The sequence below is a fragment of the Schistocerca americana genome, chromosome 6 (assembly GCF_021461395.2).
Source record: "Schistocerca americana isolate TAMUIC-IGC-003095 chromosome 6, iqSchAmer2.1, whole genome shotgun sequence".
NCBI classification, from domain to species: domain Eukaryota; kingdom Metazoa; phylum Arthropoda; class Insecta; order Orthoptera; family Acrididae; genus Schistocerca; species Schistocerca americana.
Genome location: NC_060124.1, coordinates 74,140,868 through 74,146,867, shown reverse-complemented (window position 1 = coordinate 74,146,867; position 6,000 = coordinate 74,140,868).

Here is a 6,000-nt window from a genome sequence, read left to right as displayed (position 1 = left end):
TCAAGCTACCCAATATGAATGTAGAGCTAGCAGTAAAGGATCCATTTGTACAACGAATTACGGTTGAAGGAGGAAGAAAGTGAAACTTTAAGTTTCCCGATGACACCGTTACTCGGTGAGAGACAGCAAACGATTTACAGGGTCAGTGAAACAGACAGTGTTTTAAAGGTGATTATAAAATGAAAGTTAAATGGGGTTACAGTAGGATTAACTCAGGCGATGCTAGAGGACTTACATTAGGAAATGAGACGCTGAAATACAACAAGGTTTCCGCAAACAGAAATCTTTCGAAACGCAGCTCGCGCCGATCCACAACGAAATCCACAGAGCTGTAGACATCGGTGCTCAGATTGACGCTGTGTTCCCCGACTTCAGCAAATCATTAGACATATTCCCGCAGTGTCGATTAGTGAAAAAAATACGAGCTTACCGAGTATCGGACCAGATATGCCACTATATTCAAGACTTCCTTTGAGGACGAACTCAACACGTCGCTCTTAACGGAACAAAATAGACAGATGCAAAGGGCAAATTTTAGAAAGCATTCTGGACTGGAGCACAGCAATCGATATAAAGTGTTACAGCGATCGATATAAAGTGTTAAAAACCAATAAAAGTAAACTCGAACTCGTTATCAGGTTTTTCGTTTGTTGACAACCGGTTTCGCCCCTTTCCCCAGACAATCTTCAGGCTTACATTGTCATTATGGCTGCTGGTGGCGGCAGACGAAGCGAGAGCCGTAGGAGTAAGGTTGATGGTTGTCACTTCTACGGATCTCGCTCCGTCTGCCGCCACCAACAGCCATAATGGCGGTGTAAGCATGAAGATGGTCTGAGGAAAGGGCCGATATCGGTTCCTAACAAACAGAAAATCTGGACACGTGATAGAGATTGTTTTATTGATTTTTAAGACGCAAAGGTAACTTAAGGAGTATTCGAAGGAAGTGTGAGAAATCCATTACTGTTTACAATAAATGTAAATGATCTGGTGGATAGCGTCGGATCAGAGTAGCACTTGCAACCTACGTCCTCAATTATTTGCTTGACGTATTCCAATCTCTGTCTTCCTCTACAGTTTTTGCCCTCTACAGCTCCGTCTAGTACCATGGAAGTCACTCCCTCATGTCTTAGCAGATGTCCTATCATCCTGTCCCTTCTCCTTATCAGTGTTTTCCACATATTCATTTCCTCTCCGATTCTGCGTAGAACCTCCTCATTCCTTACCTTATCAGTCCACCTACTTTTCAACATTCGTCTATAGCACCACATCTCGAATGCTTCGATTCTCTTCTGTTCCGGTTTTCCCACAGTCCATGTTTCACTACCATACAATGCTGTACTCCAGACGTACATCCTCAGAAATTTCTTCCTCAAATTAAGGCCGGTATTTGATATTAGTAGACTTCTCTTGGTCAGAAATGCCTTTTTTGCCATAGCGAGTCTGCTTTTGATGTCCTCCTTGCTCCGTCCGTCATTGGTTATTTTACTGCCTAGGTAGCAGAATTCCTTAACTTCATTGACTTCGTGACCACCAATCCTGATGTTAAGTTTCTCGCTGTTCTCATTTCTGATACTTCTCATTACCTTCGTCTTCCTCCGACTTACTCTCAAACCATACTGTGTACTCATTAGACTGTTTATTCCGTTCAGCAGATCATTTAATTCTTCTTCACTTTCACTCAGGATAGCAATGTCATCAGCGAATCGTATCAATGATATCCTTTCACCTTGTATTTTAATTCCACTCCTGAACCTTTCTTTTATTTCCATCATTGCTTCCTCGATGTACACATTGAAGAGTAGGGGCGAAAGGCTACAGCCTTGTCTTACACCCTACTTAATACGAGCACTTCGTTCTTGGTCGTCCACTCTTATTATTCCCTCTTGGTTGTTGTACATATTGTATATGACCCGTCTCTCCCTATAGCTTACCCCTACTTTTTTCAGAATCTCGAACAGCTTGCACCATTTTATATTGTCGAACGCTTTTTCCAGGTCGACAAATCCTACGAAAGTGTCCTGATTTTTCTTTAGCCTTGCTTCCATTATTAGCCGTAACCTCAGAATTGCCTCTCTCGTCCCTTTACTTTTCCTAAAGCCAAACTGATCGTCACCTAGCGCATTCTCAATTTTCTTTCCCATTCTTCTGTATATTATTCTTGTAAGCAGCTTCGATGCATGAGCTGTTAAGCTGATTGTGCGATAATTCTCACACTTGTCAGCTCTTGCCGTCTTCGGAATTGTGTGGATGATGCTTTTCCGAAAGTCAGATGGTATGTCGCCAGACTCATATATTCTACACACCAACGTGAACAGTCGTTTTGTTGCCACTTCCCCCAATGATTTAAGAAATTCTGATGGAATTTTATCCATCCCTTCTGCCTTATTTGACCGTAAGTCCTCCAAAGCTCTTTTAAATTCCGATTCTAATACTGGATCCCATATCTCTTCTAAATCGACTCTTGTTTCTTCTTCTATCACATCAGACAAATCTTCACCATCATAGAGGCTTTCAATGTATTCTTTCCACCTATCTGCTCTCTCCTCTGCATTTAACAGTGGAATTCCCGTTGCACTCTTAATGTTACCCCCGTTGCTTTTAATGTCACCAAAGGTTGTTTTGACTTACCTGTATGCTGAGTCTGTCCTTCTGACAATCATATCTTTTTCGATGTCTTCACATTTTTCCTGCAGCCATTTCGTCTTAGCTTCCCTGCACTTCCTATTTATTTCATTCCTCAGCGACTTGTATTTCTGTATTCCTGATTTTCCCGGAACATGTTTGTACTTCCTCCTTTCATTAATCAACTGAAGTATTTCTTCTGTTACCCATGGTTTCTTCGCAGCTACCTTCTTTGTACCTATGTTTTCCTTCCCAACTTCTGTGATGGCCCTTTTTAGAGATGTCCATTCCTCTTCAACTGTACTGCCTACTGCGCTATTCCTTATTTTAGCGTTAGAGAACTTCAAACGTATCTCGTCATTCCTTAGTACTTCCGTAGCCCACTTCTTTGCGTATTGATTCTTCCTGACTAATGTCTTGAACTTCAGCCTACTCTTCATCACTACTATATTGTGATCTGAGTCTATATCTGCTCCTGGGTACGCCTTACAATCCAGTATCTGATTTCGGAATCTCTGTCTGACCATGATGTAATCTAATTGAAATCTTCCCGTATCTCCCGGCCTTTTCCAAGTATAGCTCCTCCTCTTGTGATTCTTGAACAGGGTATTCGCTATTACTAGCTGAAACTTGTTACAGAACTCAATTAGTCTTTCTCCTCTTTCATTCCTTGTCCCAAGCCCATATTCTCCTGTAACCTTTTCTTCTACTCCTTCCCCTACAACTGCATTCCAGTCGCCCATGACTATTAGATTTTCGTCCCCCTGTACATACTGCATTAACCTTTCAATATCCTCATACACTTTCTCTATCTGTTCATCTTCAGCTTGCGACGTCGGCATGTATACCTGAACTATCGTTGTCGGTGTTGGTCTGCTGTCGATTCTGATTAGAACAACGCGGTCACTGAACCGTTCACAGTAACACACCCTCTGCCCTACCTTCCTATTCATAACGAATCCTACACCTGTTATACCATTTTCTGCTGCTGTTGATATTATTCGATACTCATCTGACCAGAAATCCTTGTCTTCCTTCCACTTCGCTTCACAGACCCCTACTATATCTAGGTTGAGCCTTTGCATTTCCCTTTTCAGATTTTCTAGTTTCACTACCACGTTCAAGCTTCTGACATTCCACGCCCCGACTCGTAGAACGTTATCCTTTCGTTGATTATTCAATCTTTTTCTCATGGTAACCTCCCCTTGGCAGTCCCCTCCCGGAGATCCGAATGGGGGTATATTCCGGAATCTTTTGCCAATGGAGAGATCTTCATGACACTTCTTCAATTACAGGCCACATGTCCTGTGGATACACGTTACGTGTCTTTAATGCAGTGGTTTCCATTGCCTTCTGCATCCTCATGTCGTTGATCATTGGTGCTTCTTCCGCCATTAGGGGCAATTTCCCACCCCTAGGACAAGAGAGTGCCCTGAACCTCTATCCGCTCCTCCGCCCTCTTTGACAAGGCCGTTGGTAGAATGAGGCTGACTTCTTATGCCGGAAGTCTTCGGCCGCCAATGCTGATTATTTATCAAAATTTAGGCAGTGGCGGGGATCAAACTCGGGACCGAAGATGTTTTTGATTATGAATCACAGACGCTACCCCTAGACCACGGGTACTCAGCAGCAGGTAGCAACGCCAATAGAGAGTATCGGTGTGCACAATAACCTGCAGAGGATTGATGAATAGTGCAGGGACTGGTAGTTAACTCTGAAAGTAAATAGATGTAACATTCTGCGCGTATATAGGAAAAGAAATCCACTATCCTACAATTACACATTGTTGGAAATAGTAGCTATCGCAAAATATCTAGAAGTAACGGCCCGGAGCGACCTTAAATTGAAATGACAACGTAAAAGCCGCGCGGATTGGCCGTGCGGTTTGAGGCGCCATGTCATGGACTGCGCGCCCCTCCCGCCGGAGGTTCGAGTACTCCCTCGGGCATAGGTGTGTTTGTTGTTCTTAGAATAAGTTAGTTTAAGTAGTGTGTAAGTGTAGGAGGAGGAGATTAGTGTTTAACGTCCCGTCGACAACAAGGTCATTAGAGACGGAGCGCAAGCTCGGGTGAGGGAAGAATGGGGAAGGATATCGGCCGTTCCCTTTCAAAGGAACCACCCCGGCATTTGCCTGAAGCGATTTAGGGAAATCACGGAAAACCTAAATCAGGATGGCCGGAGATGGGATTGAACCGTCGTCCTCCCGAATGCGAGTCCAGTGTGCTAACCACTGCGCCACCTCGCTCGGTAAGTAGTGTGTAAGTCTAGGGACCGATGACCTCAGTAGTTTGGTCCCTTAGGAACTCACATACATTTGAACATTTTGATTTTGAACAATGTGAAAGAAAAAGTAGGAAAAGCAGATGCAAGACAAAGATTCATAGGAGGAATCTTAAGGAAACATAGCTCATAAACGAAATAAGTGGCTCAGTAGGTACTTTCTTGACCGATTCTGGAGTACTGGACACTAGTCTGAGACTCTTACAAGGTTGAATTAATGGAATAGGTCGACAAGACCCAACGAAGAGCGGCACGTTTCGTCACGAGATCGTTGTGCATCAGGGAGAGGTTCACTATCGAAATTGCGAGAAAGTACGTTCAGGGAAGAATCGGAAAACACAATAGTTTCTTAATTACACGATGTATCTAGGCCTATAGCCACGTCGGTTGCACGAAAGTATTGTCAAACTGGTCTATGGTTTCGACTGCACTAGGGAAGTCTTCATCAGAATAAAAAATTAAATAGGATCACATGTAATCACACCATGGGTGAAAAATGTCTGGCCTAAAGTGCTCTCGTCATATAGAAAATGCCACAAGAATAAAAACTAAAACGTAAAAAAAAATGTTTGTTAACTGCATAAAATATTCCATGGAAATACAATGGCAGCCGCGAGGTCGCTTAGGGCCAAGAGCTGCATCAACACAGCCACTGCCTTGAGACTCAACATTGTTTTCTCGCACATACGTCTCACGAAATGACTAAAACAAGAAAATTCGAGAAATCAGAGGTAATATGGAGCTTTAGCGACTACCATGTTTCCATGCGGCATACTCAAATGGAACAGGGAAGGTACCAAAAGTACATCTCCCCCCTCCACATTCCGTAAGATGGATTGCAGAGTGCTGATGTAGACGAAGATGGGCTACAGTAGCTTGCCAGATATGAAGAGACTAGCGTGGTATACATTACCGAGGCGAGCTGTGGGGCAGGACAACAATTTTTACTCACAAGACTTTTTTTTTGAAAAGACACCAGTGGAAGACGTGGAAACGAGAAATTGGGGTGCTAACAACGGATCCGCCAACGCTGGCCGTGGCCACACAACGCCGGCCGAAGTGGCCGTGCGGTTAAAGGCGCTGCAGTCTGGAACCGCA